Source organism: Balaenoptera borealis, assembly GCF_965194805.1.
Source record: "Balaenoptera borealis genome assembly, chromosome: 17".
Taxonomy (NCBI): Eukaryota; Metazoa; Chordata; class Mammalia; order Artiodactyla; family Balaenopteridae; genus Balaenoptera; species Balaenoptera borealis.
Window position 1 is genome coordinate 37,449,234 of NC_138876.1, and position 15,967 is coordinate 37,465,200.

Here is a 15,967-nt window from a genome sequence, read left to right on the forward strand (position 1 = left end):
TGCAGTAAAAGAGCTGTTTATAAAATTGTTTAGGCTAGCAATGCACCTAGTTTCCTTTCATAATTTATGAGGACAAAGTGACCTTTTTAAAATCTGTGAATGACTAAGAATAATAAATCAGAGAAATAATTTGTAATTCCATGAGACAGTATCCCAATTACTATATGTCTTTATTACATGTAGTCAGACATGTTTCAGTAAAATACATTCAGAAAAATACTTAACTACTTGAGTCAATTCGTGGTTAACCAGAATCATTTCAAAGTTTGATTGGGGAAGCACGTTGTAAGTTTATCCTACTAATTTTTTTTTTTTTTCTGTTAGAGAAAATAAAGTAAATAGGATTTCTTTTAAAGGAAGTGAGATAGAACTTAAAATAATCCCTGTTTTGACAAAATAGATTAAGTGATTTGTGACATTCCAATTATATACTTTAGAATTTGTATGGTGCTTAACTAACATTTATGTAAATCAGATGACTCCTGAGTGGCAGAATAATGCTTTAATTGAAGATAATTATATTCCAGTTAGAGAAGTGTTTTAAAACCGTTCCAGGGCTGAACTCAGTGTATTTGGTATTTAAAATTACCAAGTAGGAACATGAAGTAAAACTGAGTGAAATGGAAAATCTGTTTTCTTTATTTAAATGCTAATGTTACCATTTTGAGTACAGAGGAAGAATATGATCCAAGTACTTTATTTCTTGTTGCTAATAAATACAAACCGTGAAGGTATACTGCAGTTCTAAAAGCTAGATATGGATGGGATCATTATCCTCAGGAATCTCCTTCACCAGTTATCAAAGGAAAGATTTTATCCCATTTGCATTCTTTTTTAGAAGACAGAATCCACCTAACATGTTTGGGGATCATACATTTGGAATAGTCTAATTGTTATTCTCACAGACGGTTTCCCTTGGGCTTGGGGAGGCATGGAAGGGTCTGATTCCCAGATACAAGAAGAACCCAGAGCTGCACGAGATGGCTCCGGAGTTGTGGGTATATTATCTCTGGGTGTTGCCTTGATAACAGCTCCTGTTAAATCTCAAGAATATTCTATGCTACTTATGCTACTTTTCCTTCATTTATGTATTATTTTAAAAGAGTACCATTGTTATGAAGGTTGGCAGTATACGGGGATATGTATCATCCTCTTTTTTTTTTAAAACACCTGGAGATTGTAAACATTTGATCATTTTATAGGAATGTTCAATGGAGTGATAATCTTGATTGTTTGAATTTCAGAGGCGTGGCTGTTACTGATTGGCTAGCTTTCAAAGATGTGACCAGTGAAACAGTTGTCCTTATCTATTAACACTCACTCCAGTAGTTAATTGTTTTCATGGTCACGAACAATCAATCTTTTTCTAAGAGTATGGGAACTTTTTTTTTTTTGGCTTTATATGCTCTTTTGTTTTTTGTTACATGCTTTGTTGTTTCTTTTAATTCTATATACATTTTATTTTTATTTATTTTTTTAAATTCTATATACATTTTAAATAGCACAAGGCATTCTTATTATTATTTTATATTGTCAGTGTTTATATTTATACTTTTTATTGCTTTTTACTCTTTTCTGCATTTCTCAGTTGCCTGAACAGTGTTCTTTAGTGTTTCCTTATATAAGGGTATGATGGTGTTAAGATCTCTCTCTTTTTTTTTTTTTGTATGAAAATGTTATCTCACTTCATTTTTGAACGATTCATTTGCTGGATAAAGAATTCTAAGTTGGCAGTTTCTTTTAGATTTTTGATTTGTTTTAAGAGGAATGACTCTTGGAAAACCACCTAAGTAACACACTTTTTGTAGAATTATTCTTGTCTTTGAAAGAAATCTCATGGATGAACTATTCTGGATTTTCAGTTCGATTGCTATCTGTTTTTTGATCATGTGTTTCTTTGAAAATTAAAGGCACAGGGAAGAAAATCTGACTAAGATTTGTATTTTGGTGTTTTGGTATATGCTTTTGCCTCAACTGCTCCCCCACCTTTGAGTGTTTCCCCTACCCCCCAGTCTTTGCCTAGTGAATTTGTATCCATGAAGGACCAGATCAAATATCACCTCCTCTTTGAAACTTTCCCTGTTTTCCCAGGTAGTTTCTTATCTATTTGGTAATTGGTTGATTAATGAATTAGGTAAGTCTTTATTGCATATTCACTCTTACATAAAGAGCACAATAAATTCTAGCTGCCATTATTATTATAATTTTTACTGTTATTATTATTATCTTACATATTTTGACTGCTAGGTAGACTGAGCATCTTGTCATATGTGTACTGGCTCTTTTATTTCCTTTTTGTGCTTATCCTTTGCCTTTTGTTGTTGTCGGTGGTGGTGGTCTTTTTCTTACCAGTTTGCAGGTTTGCTTGACAGTTTGCTAATAGTTTTATGAGTACTTCACATTTCATTTTAAAAGCCAAGAAGCCAGTTATCTGATTGTCAGCATAGATATTAAAGAAGGAATTTCAAAATATCTCTTTCAGTGGTTTTATGCCCTGACCTATACTTTTTCTTTGGGAAACACCTAGGAAAAGATAAAGGCATAGAATTAAGTTTGGGGGTTAACTAGAACTCCCAGTGATTGGAACTGAGCCTGAGTAGCAAAGGGTTGGGATTGGATTGTTGGCAGTTGAGCTGATAATGAATGGTAATTGTGGTAATTAATGGTAGTAGTACTAGGGGTAGGATGAAGGTGAAACCCTCCTATATTCTGGTGTGTGATAAAAGTTTCTCTGAGTCTTCTGGTTGCAATTAGAGTAAAAATTACTGTTTGGTTAGTATTCATTGACTCTTTCAGTTTATAAGTATTGAAGGATCTATAAGTAAGTGTATGTGAGTTAAATTCCTGATTTCTGTGATCAAACCCACAAACACAGCTCATGTCCTGGTATCATGTATCTTCAGTAACTGACTTTTTTTTTTTTTTTTACAGTATTTGAAACCATCTTTTGAGCTTGGTGAAACCTATGTGTAGATAACCTTACTGTGGTATCCTGTACTTGGACATCACATTTAATTATTAGTTAGCTTTTAGTCTTTAGGAGAAGAGTAATTGCAGTTGCTTTCCCCTACTATAAGCCACTCAAGGGCAGAAATTTTTATATATTCATCTTGGAAATATTACAAGTGCCTGGAATAGCTACTGGCATCTAGCAACCTTTGATAAATGTTTGTTGAACTGAAACAGGATCAATTCCTTGGCTGCTTATTCTGTGAATATAAACAATCTTACTCATCTATTCAGTGTTATAGTTTTGTAGATAAATTGTAATTTGCATGGCTACTACTATTTAGTATTAATGTTGTGGGTTATTGAACAGATATGATCATATACCAAAGAAAGGCCATAAAAAGTGTGCCTGAAGGTTTCCTTGTGAGGACATATTTTAAAAACCAATATATTTTATGTTAAATGCCATTTAACTTCTAAACACTTATGCATTTCAAGTATATACTGCAAAGTAAAAATAGACAACTCTGTGAAATTGAAGCTTTTTAAAGATAGATTATATTTTTGATTAGAGGCTTTCAAAATGATCTTTACATAATTCTTAAGCTGTGCCTTGACATATGGAAGAAATAGAATCCATGTCTTAGACGTTTATTGTGTATTTGGAAGTGTTCTAAGAAAACGCCTAAGGTTTGTCTCTCCCACTTTGGCCCATTTTTTGATTTGACCACTTATTTTAATTCAGCCTAGCACTGTGGATTTTAGTTTTGGCTCTTCCACAAACTAGTTTTATAATCTGGTGACTTCAGCTTCCTCATCTGTTAAATAATAAGTAACATTTGTACAGTGCTTTACATTTTACTTGGCAGTTTTATTTACATTTTGGTTGAACGGAAAGGTTCAAAACACATTTATTGATCTAGGCCTGGTGCTCTGCATTTGAGGTACAAATAACTCTAATAAATGTTACTGTTGTTGCATTGTTTGCAGACTAGTTGAGGTAATACATACATAAAAAGCTAAATTTGAGTCTATAAAGAGTTAGAGGTCTTTAGGGGCAGTAAAGGAGAAGCAGTTAGCCTAACATGGAAGTTCAGTGAAAACTTCATAGGAGAGAGAACCCTTTAGCATGATCGTGGAAGAGGAGGAGTCATCTGTCATTAGAATCAGGCTCCACAAGAGCAGGGTTTTGTCTTCTTTGTTCACTGTTCTATCTCTGCTCCTCCGTCAGTGCCTGACATGCAGGATGCTGGGTAAATATTTGTTGTATGCATGAATGAATGAATGAATGAATGACTCAGAGAAGAGAGGGCAAAGGACATCTTGGGAGAGAAACCAATGATATGCTAAAATTATATTTCCATCTTTAAAAGTCCAGTGTCATACTCCTAGATCACCTGAAGGAAAATGTTCCCAGTATCTGGTTTAAATGGATTTACTTTTCTCACACTTAATTGCTCAAAATCATTGTCATATATTAGTTTGATGGATCTATGTTAGGATCATGATCTTAGCACCATAATTTTTTGTTTTTCCTGGAGTTTTTCCTTTTTTTTTTTCATGTTGAAAGAAGCAGCATATGCCATCTTTTATCATTTCACTAATGTCTTCTAGCTTCTTACTCATTTTATCTATTTCCTGGAATTTATGTGATTCTTCTTTAGAAGACATTCTTTGGAGCTTCCTGATTTCTTGTTCTAATGTGGACTCATTGCTTTTTAGGTCTGCTGTAGAGCTGCATCCTTGGAATTTCTTTTCACTGGACTCCTGGGTTAGTGCCACCATTTTCTTGTATATTTCCTATTTCCTTGGTTTTTCACTCTTGTTTCATATTCTTCCTAAACTATCTTCTTCAAGGTGTAAGAGTTAAGAGGTCAACTATTTGAATCCTTGCATATCTGAAAATGCCTTTATTTTGTTTTCATACTTGGTTGATAGTAGCCTATGTAGAATTTTACATTGAAAGTAAGTTTCTCTCAGAGCTGTGGTAGCTTCCCTCCCTTATCTTCTAGCAGCCAGTGTTGCTAATGTTATACATAGCTAATGCCTGTCAGAGTCTTAGTTATTTGTAGGTGCCCCCCGCCCCAGAACTTCTGAGACTTTTTTCTGTATTCTCATGTTTCTGATGTTGCATAAGGAACAAGACGTTTCACAAGGATGTGCCTGACTGTGAGTCCTTTTTATTAGTTATGCTCAGCACTCAGTAGTTCCTTGAAAGTTCCTTTCAAATAAACACTTGTGTCTTTCTTCAGCTTTGGAAACATTTCTTCGATAGTTTCCCCCTCTGTTGTATTCATTGGATGGCGAAATCTCCTGAATTTTATTCTTTTTTTCCCTCCTAGATTTTCTGTCTCCTTTTTGGGGGTGGGGTAGGGGGTAGGTTTTTTTCGACTTTATTTTCTGACTCTTCTAACTGAACTTTTTATTTCAGCAGTTACATTTTAATTTACAAGAACTCTTATGTTTTTGATTATTCCTTTTTCATGACATCTTGATGCTTGAGGCATGGATGCAAAATCTTTTCTAATCACTCTAAGAAAAATAAGTTTTGAAAAAATTATTTTCTGTTTTCTGAATCATCTTTATTTCCACTGGGGTTATTGTTTCAGTTGCTTGATCCTGGTGTTGCCCATGGCAGGCTGACCACCAGAAAGGCTGACTAGCTCTCATCAGAAGCATTGGGACGATGCTTTTTGCCTGGCAGGTATAATGTTAGGATGAACTGGCTGGGAGCTGGCTTTAGGGGGAAGTGCCCAAAGAGGTGGTTTGTTCAGTTTGTTAGCCATTCCCCTCCCCTGCCTTTTTTGGGGCCTGGGGATAAATGCCAGAATGCATGTAATCTGTATGTATAGAGTAGGGATGAGGAGCCAAGTCTTGTTCTGTTTCCTTCTTTTCAGCTTCCATGGAAAAGCTAACCTACCTTTTCCATTCCCCTTCTCGCTCCTGCCCTCCCTACACAATGATTCTAACTTGGAGCCCCTTTGGTGTTTACTTGGTAATCACTCTCTTGTGTAGCACACCTCTTCTTTGCCTGCTCTTGCCTGTGACTCTTCATAGAAATACTTCCAAATTTATTATACTCTCCCGTGCTGATTCTTTTTTTTTTAAAATTAATTTATTTTTATTTTTATTTATTTTTGGCTGTATTGGGTCTTTGTTGCTGTGCGTGGCCTTTCTCTAGTTGCAACGTGCGGGGGCTACTCCTTGTTGCGGTGCACGGGCTTCTCATTGCGGTGGCTTCTCTTGTTGCAGAGCACGGTCTCTAGGCATGCGGGCTTCAGTAGTTGTGGCACACGGGCTCAGTAGTTGTGGCTTGCGGGCTCTAGAGCACAGGCTCAGTAGTTGTGGCGCACGGGCTTAGTTGCTCCTCGGCATGTGGGATCTTTCCGGACCAGGGCTCAAACCCGTGTCCCCTGCGTTGGCAGGCGGATTCTTAACCACTGCGCCACCAGGGAAGCCCTGATTCTTTTATTAGTTTATTTATTAAAAATTTTTTTTCTATCAGTTTAGTGGGATTTTAGAAGGAGGAAAGACAGAGAATTAAACAAATTAACTACAAATTCAGGTTGGTTTTTGAACCTGAATCAATGATATCTCCTCTTCTCCGTCCCACCTACCTCCTTATACATACTTTTATACTCTTAGGTGTTTCAATTAGTACAGCTACTTTGAGGAGTACAGTTTGATAATCTACTGTAAAGTTGAATGTATAAGTACCCTGGGATCCATCCAATGATTCTCCTCTTCCATTTGTACCTTAAAGAAACCCTAGCACAATTGGTTAGTGAGAAATGTCCCAGAGTGTTGTCACAACAGAAAATTGGGAGCAAACTTAAATGTTGATGAGCACTAGACCCTGGACTAGAGAATTGCTTCTGTTCTTTGGGTCTCCATAGTTTTGTAGCTCTTTGGTGAAGGCAGACTCTGAGAATAGCATTCTGGTTGAAACCTCTCAGGGTACCCAGCTGTGCAGGTTGGAACGACATTAAAATACCAACTTAAAGTTTGTGTCTTAAAACACAATAAATGTCCAGTTTGTTGTATACGAGGAATTTTTATTGTCTGCTTTTCCCAGGATGAAATATTGATATATATCTGTGATTGGGTGGGAGCCGGGGAGGGGGCATTGAGGGAATACAAAATAATGGAGAGGAAGTTCCAGACTGAAGAGAGCAGTTCCTAAGTTATGTATATGTATTTTCCTGAAGGCTTGTGGTGGACTTGTTATTTTATAATGGAAATAATTGGGAAAGTCAGGTTTATTTAGGTATCACTTTAGAAGTGTGAAGGACACATTGAGACCATTCTTGGTAAATTCTTACCGATTGTTAGTTTTATAGCAGTGATTCTCAACTCCAGTGACAGACGTTTGGTAGATATTGTAATAGCTATTACTATAGTACTGGTATGTGCCAGGCACATTATATAGATTATTGCATTTAATCCTCGTGTAAGGGCTGAACAACTATGTGAGGTAAGAACAATTATTGACCCATTTTCCAGATGAGAAACTGAATCATAGAAACTGAATCATAGAGTTAGATTAGAGGGAAAGAAAGGGTTGAAATTATAGCTGACTGCTAGAATTGAACTGTAGAAGTTAAAAGCATAGAGTCTGGAGCCCAGAATGTCTTGAATTCTGGCTCTGCTACATACTAGTTGTGAGAACTTGGGCAAGTTTCTTATCTTTTCTGTGACTCGTTTTCTTCATTTGCTAAATGGGATAAGAAGACTACCCTACTTCATTGAGTTGTTCTGAAGCTTGTACATATGTAAAGTGCTCGGAACAGCATCTGGTACAAAAGAAGTCCTATATGTATTTGCATGGTTATTGTCATCATCGTCCTATCTTCTCACTTACATAGATGGGAGTGTCTTTGCATTGTGTACATTATCAGATAATGTGTTTGGGTGGAATAATACAGAGGACTGTGGAACCAAGGACAGAATCCTAGCATTCACCATTGGTACCTCGAATTATCATTGTTAATGAGGGAGGTATGTAAGCTCCGTGAGATAGAGCTTACATTTTTAGGTGCAGTGAGAGTTTCTTTAATAGAATCGGGCAGTGGCTATTCAGAATATACTAGGATATTTTATTTTAGTGCCCTTAGAATTAATGCCTTATACATAATAGTCTTTTTGGTAAATGTTTGATTTGTTGTATTTTAAAAATATATATTCTGCCTTGATGTTAATTATGTACTACTTCAGACAGGTTTTTTTTCCCTTAGTGAAGGCATACCAGTTTCTTACTGATTTAAGATTTATTTGGAGCTTCAAAGTTTGATATTATTTCATCATTAATAATAGACATCTTTTTGATATGTGTGGATTTCTATTCCATAAAGTGCTTTTTAGGGTTTATATTTGCCTCTGTGTTATTGGACTAATTCATGTTTGACTTTCCTAATCACCTTGTTGCATGTTCCCTCTTTGTGTAATAGATACTAGTTCATACGGGCTTTATAATTCCATATATATTGAGTGCTTTTCTGTTGTCTTCTGATCTCTTTTTCAGGAATCTTTTCATGTGGGAAAGGATTTTAAAATGTCTGCCCACTGACCATTTTCACAGTAGAGTATCATTTCTCTTTCTCTTCAGATCAAGGGATTATAAGCAGCTTGTGTATATGTGTATTTACATATGGTGTAAGTAGTGAAAGCTTTCATTTTGAATCACTAGTTGTCGGACTTTGTGATAGATTATTAATTTTTTTTTTTTTGCCAGACATCTGCAATCCAGATTTCATGAAAGAAAACCCCTCTCTGCCCTTTTGTATATAATAATGGCTAAAATATTCTAGTTATGTTTTCTAATGTATGTACTTTGTGTTGAGCAGATTTTTGTTTTTCTAGAAGAATCCCATAAATTTTTTATTGTCTAAAACCTTGGCTATTTTATATCCTCAACCTTCCTGTTTTTGGGTGGGATGAGATAGAGTGGTGAGGGGTGGAAGGGAGTTACTGAGTTGCTCTGCTGTTTTTTCCAGTGTTTTCCTCATGTTGAATACCTAAGGGCCCCATTAAATGTATGTATTGTTTTTCCCAAGAAAGAAGGAGTAAGAGGGGGAGAAATTTTGATTGTAAAGCAGTTGGAGTCTGAAGCTTGATGGATGTTCAGATAAAGCCTTGTATGTAAGCTTAAGTATTACTTTTGAGATTTAGTTATTTCAGAAATTGCTACTTAACTCCTCAAGTTTCTCTAAATCATTGATTTTTAGCAAGGGGTTTTGGTCACCATTGTGTGTTGATTGTATCATGTATGTCATAAAAACTAATGAATGCTGAAACATTCGAGGAGTTCTGTAAAATTAGATATCTAAATGCAGTTTTAATATAATGGAGTAAACATTTATTGGCCTGGGCAGGTGGTACTAGGAAAAAGAAGGCAAAAAGAAGACTTTAAAAAAGCATTCATGTTCCTTTTAAAAGACATGTTTATTCTACTTTTCCCACCCCTTATTATTGTAACCCTTTTGTTTGGGGGCAGAAAATAGACATCAGCTTCAGAGATCTCATGCTGTTAAATTTTTGGAATAACCTCTAGCAGTTCTAGAGTTGGTCACTGGTTTGTGCTTTATACAAACCTCTTTTCCAGGAACCTCCCGGCTTTTTGGTATCTACTTGAAATTTACTACATCAGTTTCAACGCTTGGTTATAAATTACAGAAAACTCATCCTAAACTGGCTTGAGCCAAGAAGGGACTTTATTTGCTCACATAACAAAAAAATCTTTGCAGAGCTAGTTTCATGCATGGTTTGATTCAAGGTGAAAGGAATTACTTGGATTTGTCTCTTTGTCCTGATACTTCTGTATTGACTCGACTCTCAGACTCTTGCCTTATAGTGACAAGATGGCTGCTCGCAGCTACCTGGATTATACCTTTCTAGTTGAAACCCAGCAGTGTTGTACCTCACTGCTTCTGAATGGGTCATGTACCTTTCTCTGTGGCCATTGGAATGTGATGGGGTAACTGGATTCGCTCTAGGACATGTGTCTAACCTGGAGCTAGGATGGAGCTGACTGCTAGAATTCATGGCCTGAGGATGGGGAAGTAGTGATTCCCTAAAGGGAAATGAGGGTATGGTAGCAGGAGAAGGGTGAATGGGTGTTAGAATGGCCCAAAATAACAGATATTTCTATGTATTTACCAAACCTAAAATCAAAACAAGATATATCAAGAATAAAACACACGCGCACGTGCGTGCACACAAAACCCTCAAAAATAACTCCCAAAATGAATGTTAAGTGCTAGAAGATGTATCTGTTGAAAGTGGCAGTTAAAACTGTGGGGTCCTCAACCTTCTCTCCCTTTTGTCACAGTAAGATACAGTAAGGGCTGTATCCCAAGGAGCCTGCTCCTCTGTGTCAGCAGTAAGTGTTTGCTGTAAGAATTCCGGAAAGTCTGCTTTTCAGGATTACAGATCCATGGTTTCATTTAGACCATGGTGGCCTAACCCTGTTTTTAGTTGTGGTGTCCATGGCCCCTTCTCTTACAAGGATTTTCTCAACCTGAACAGGTACTGCTGTTCAGTACTATACTAGAATCTTAGGAGAGTGAGTCCTTTTGTGTGGAAAGTAATTCTTGCTCCTTATTTGGTGTCTCCCATACAGTGAGATTGAGTTCTAAGTGTATTTCACACATGCCTCTTAAAAGTTCCAAGCCACAGCATTAACATGACCATGCACTGTAGGATTAGACCCTTAGAATTTTTCATAACAGTCATGTGCCCCATCTTAATCTCTGATTAAATACATCATACACATCACGCTCCATTACATCTTTTCTAAATCTTTTGATTGGATTATAAACACTTTTCTTTATGATCTTTCCACATTACAAAATAGTCCCTGCAATAGACTTTCTCTTCTACCTTAACTAAGTAAATTAAACTTACAAAAGTATTTCCTTGGCTTCCCTTATTGGTAAGCTGCCCAGTCTTCACCTTAGTTGCTATATTTCTTGGCATTTCTCCCAGCTCTATTTCCCTTTCATAAGTCAGGCCCACCTTTGTGCACTTTATTTTTATATTGTACATTCCTCTCCTGGCAGACTGCCCGTCACTGCCAGATCTACGATGAGCCCTCCCTCCCTGTCATAAGCCTGACCCTTAGTGCACTGTGACAGTGGTTATTTGGAATGATGTGGTTTAGTGGAAGGACTCCTGGATGTGGAATCAGAAAACCAAACATCAGTTCCTGGGTTGTTATGTGTTAGTTAGCTCTGTGACCCTGGGTACATTGTGTAACTCCTTTAAACTTCAGATGCCTAATCCTAAAATGGACCTAATATCATATTACTTGCCTTATCTACCTCATTGTTTTCTTGTGAGGAACAAAAATGATGAGTGTCAGAGCATTTTGTAACCTATAAAGTTCTATACAAATGTAAATTGTATTTTATTACTATTAAGGCAAAAACTTAAAAAGATGGTATTTAGTTTTTAATAGTGATTTAAGAATTTTATGATATTTGTTGAAATGGATATTCTCTAGTATTAGAAAAACATATTAAAAGATTGTTGTCTTATACAGTGAAATATTATTTAATCTTAGGAAGTCAAGAAATGTATGTAAGTTAATTTTCCAGAAAATGGAAATTCAGCTCCTTAGGTAGCAAATCTCTAATTTTAACAGTTTTAGATGGAGATCTTTTAAAACAGTATTGCATAATTCTTTAAACTTTTAGCCAGAATGTGTAAACTCCTCCCATTTTAATTATATAAATTAAGGGGAAAAAAAGTAATATGAGCACATTGTAAAAATTCCAAATAGTACAGAAGAGGAACTTAGCATCTCCTTACTCACCCCTTAGTTTTACTTCCTGGAGGAGATGTCAGTTAACAGTTTCTTGTGGCTTCTTTCGGCACATATTTTGTTTTAAACAAGGGATTTATACTGCATATGTGGTATTCTATACCTTGCCTTTTATTTTTTTTTTTAAACTTCTGATGTATCTCAGAGATCTTCCCATACCAGTACATATAGGTCTGTGTGTATATAACAGAATGTATTTTTTTCAGTACTTTGGATAAAATGAGTTCCAACTCACCAATTTTTGTTGTTGTAATCAAAGCTGCAGGAAACTTTCGTAGGTATGTATTGGTATACCTGTGTTGTGATGGCCATTGGATACCTGAAAAATGGAATTACTGGGTTAGAGGGCATGTTCATTTTTAATGACAATTCTTTTTTTTTTTTTTTTTTTTTTGGTTGAGAGGGTGCTACCTAAGCCCTATGTTATTTTTTAGTGCTTAGGCAATTTCAGTTTGAATTATGAAAGAAAGAATTTTGGATTTTGCTTTCAGTGCCTTCCTGCTTAACTGCATGCTTTGACATCTCTTCATCTCAAAATTAGAAATTTTGAGTAAAAAATCCATTGGGATTTTAAGCAAGTTTACATACCTATTAGCTACTACTGCAGTTGCTGCTACTGCTACTACTACTACTACTGTAGATGATTTTATTATTACATTCTCCACACTAGCTTACCTACTTTTAGTCTTTGGCTGAGAGTCTACTGTCACAGTTTCCTTCTTAAAAGTTGAGGTACAGTCATACCATCTTTCCATTTAAAAATGTGTAGGCACATAAAGCAGAATTGACCCTAACCTACCTTTGCATTCTGCACTTTTTTCCTATACATGTTACAGTCAGACACAAAGAACTGGTACTGGATTTCATTTATTTTTGTGCCCATTCCCTTTACCCGTACCTAGTATTTCATTCCCTCTTTTGTCTCCTGACAAACTTTGTTCATTCTTCAAGAGTCAGCTCAAAAGTCACCTCCTCTGTGAAGACTTCCTTGGATGGGGAGAGTGGTGTGGTGAGATTGTCAAGGCTGCAAGAACTGTATCGTTCAAGGCCTTGAGGGTTAAAGTATATGGTTTGGATTTTATTTTAAGAGTACTGGTTCTGATGTATAATCACCTTAGAAACTGCTGTCCTGGAGTGCTCCTATACCTAATCTTGTTGTAGCAGGCATTTTTTAATATTGTAATTATTTGTTCTTGTTCCCTTCCTTCCCACTAAATTACAAGCACCACGAAGGCAAGGACAGTGTAACAGGCTCTCAGTAAATTTGTTGGTGCCTACCGTCTGTTGTTGTGTTTGGATATTAAATGAAATGATACCTGTAATGTGGCTGGTATAGTAAAAACTCAGTAAGTGTGAGTTGTTGATATTATCATTATCATCACTGGACAGATAAATCCTTACTTGGGGAATAAAGGGTGATTTCTTGAAAGAGGTGAGATTTGATCCAGGCCTTAAAAGACCATGTAAGGATTACACTGGTGAGTTTTGCTCAAATGGTTTTCAAAACTTTATGAAAAGTCACTGTGCAAGTTAAAACTTACAATTTGGTAATAAAGTTTCTATAGTTATCTGTCTGTCTATGGCACTTGAAAAGGGGAACTATGTCTCATTTTTTGGTTTGTTTTCTTAATAGATAGTAAGTACTAAATATAGAATTAATGTATTATTTTATATGCATAAATAATTATGTCAAACAGGCAGGATTTAGCTAAGATTGTCAAAGATTCATGTTTAGAAAGTTAAAATTCTTAATTTTGTATGAACTTACAAAGCCTCCCTTGAATTTGTTTTTACTAAAGTAAAAACATGAAGGCAGTCCGTGTATTTTAAAACAGCTTGTGCATGTGCTCTTGAGACTCCTTGGTGGGTGCATTTTTATCAAAACCATACACACAGTGACATATTAAATGTATCATATTATTGTACTAATCATATGACTCTGGAAACAAAAGTAACCAGAGGACTAAAGCCTATCAAAACCATCTTTTTGTTTTTGTACAATGGGATTCTTTTTAAATTTGCCAATGAATTCATACCAGTATTGAAACCAGATGTAGACTTCCGTCTTTTAATGTATTAGCTCAGCTATAAAGTCTTATTTCCATCTCTGATTACTGAATATTTCATTCATGGTGTAGTATCTCTCTCCCGTCCTCCTTTTTTTTTTTTTAAACTAGACTCTAAAATATGATTCAAATGATTTTAAAATGACATTGCTCCATTTGTATAGTGACAGAAATAAAATCAAATCTGTATTGTATTGACGATAACCTAATTAAATCCACAAATGAAGTACTCTGTTGATAAAGTTTTTCATTGGAAAGGATTCTTGACAGATACTACTAAAAGAAGTGTTAGCTGTGGTTTGAGAATGGATCTAAGCATTTTCCATCTTAGAACTAAAATCTTATGTTACCTCTTTCTGTATAAAGCAGATCCTCTCTTTTGTGTTTTTCTTTTCTTTTCTGTGTATTTTCAATATAAAACTCACGATTTTGAAATCTATCTGATGAAAAGTCATAATTATAGAAATAAAAAAGATACTACTTAAAATTTTTATAGTAATGGGAAGAAGTACTTCTCTCTGTTGCCAAAAAGAAATCTATTTGGTAACTGGTTGTGTTTGTATGCAAATGAAATTTGTTAAAAGCATTTAAAGATTGTTTGAAAACAAAACTCTGTTTAGGAAATGACTGTCAACTAACTCCCTTCCCCCTCCACCCCAAATAGTCCGTATGTGTCCAAAGGATATGAAATAAGCATCTAGATCAAGGCCTACATCTAGGAAGGCCTGCTCTCTTTCCTTTCCTAGTCTCCATTAGTGACACAAAATACATGTAGAGTGGTTTAAGTGTTGATATAGATATTGTTCTTTTCCAAAGTTCATTTGCTACCATTGATATTTAAAAGAGACCAAGTAAGCATTTTTTGCTCCAAATTTGCTAAGATTTACCTGCATTTTGACACTTACAAGGCTGAAATTTGGCCCATAACTTTTTTTTTTCTTTCTCCAAACTCCATTTCTTATAGAAGCCAATTTAATAAGACTCAATGCACTTTCTTTTTAAATTTATGTACAGAAAACTTCACATTTTGGGGTGTACAGTTCTAAGATTTTTGACAAGTGTATAAAGTCTTGTGAATACCACTGAAATCAAGATATAGAACAGACAGCCCCACACCCCCCAACACCCAGTCCTGCTGTGTGTTTATAGTCACCCCTCTCTCCACACTTAATCTCTGGCCACCACTGATCTGCTTTTTGTTCCTATAGTCTTTTTTTTTTTAACATCTTTATTGGAGTGTAATTGCTTTACAATGCTGTGTTAGTTTCTGCTGTATAACAAAGTGAATCAGCTATACGTATACATATATCCCCATATCCCCTCCCTCTTGCGGCTTCCTCCCACCCTCCCTATCCCACCCCTCTAGGTGGTCACAAAGCACCGAGCTGATCTCCCTGTGCTATGGGCTGCTTCCCAATAGCTATCTATTTTACATTTGGTAGTGTATATATGTCCATGCCACTCTCTCACTTTGTCCCAGCTTACCCTTCCCCTCTCCATGTCCTCAAGTCCATTCCCTCTGTCTGCGTTTTTATTCCTGTCCTGCCCCTAGGTTCTTCAGAACCATATATATATTTTTTTTTAGCTTCCATATATATGTGTTAGCATACGGTATTTGTTTTCCTCTTTCTGACTTACTTCACTCTGTATGACAGACTCTAGGTGCATCCACCTCACTACAAATAACTCAGTTTCGTTTCTTTTTTTGGCTGAGTAATATTCCATTGTATATATGTGCCACATCTTTATCCATTCATCTGTCGATGGACACTTAGGTTGGTTCCATGTGGCTATTGTAAATAGAGCTGCAATGAGCACTGTGGTACATGACTCTTTTTGAATTATGGTTTTCTCAGGGTATATGCCCAGTAGTGGGATTGCTGGGTCATATGGTAGTTCTATTTTTAGTTTTTTAAGGAACCTCCATACTGTTCTCCATAGTGGCTGTATCAATTTACATTCCCACCAACAGTGCAAGAGGGTTCCCTTTTCTCCACACCCTCTCCAGCATTTATTGTTTGTAGATATTTTGATGATGGCCATTCTGACTGGTGTGAGGTGATGCCTCATTGTAGTTTTGATTTGCATTTCTCTAATGATTAGTGATGGTGAGCATGCATTCATGTGTTTG

General features: G+C 36.0%; 2 protein-coding genes across 3 annotated transcripts in view; one reads left to right on the forward strand and one right to left on the reverse strand.

The window, feature by feature from the left end:
- The window catches only part of LOC309615137 (uncharacterized protein), a 343,686-nt gene that overhangs the window by 175,594 nt on the left and 152,125 nt on the right, over positions 1 to 15,967 (reverse strand). The window lies entirely within an intron of this gene.
- The window catches only part of STK3 (serine/threonine kinase 3), a 315,343-nt gene that overhangs the window by 65,164 nt on the left and 234,212 nt on the right, over positions 1 to 15,967 (forward strand). The gene's annotated exons all lie outside the window — the stretch shown is intronic.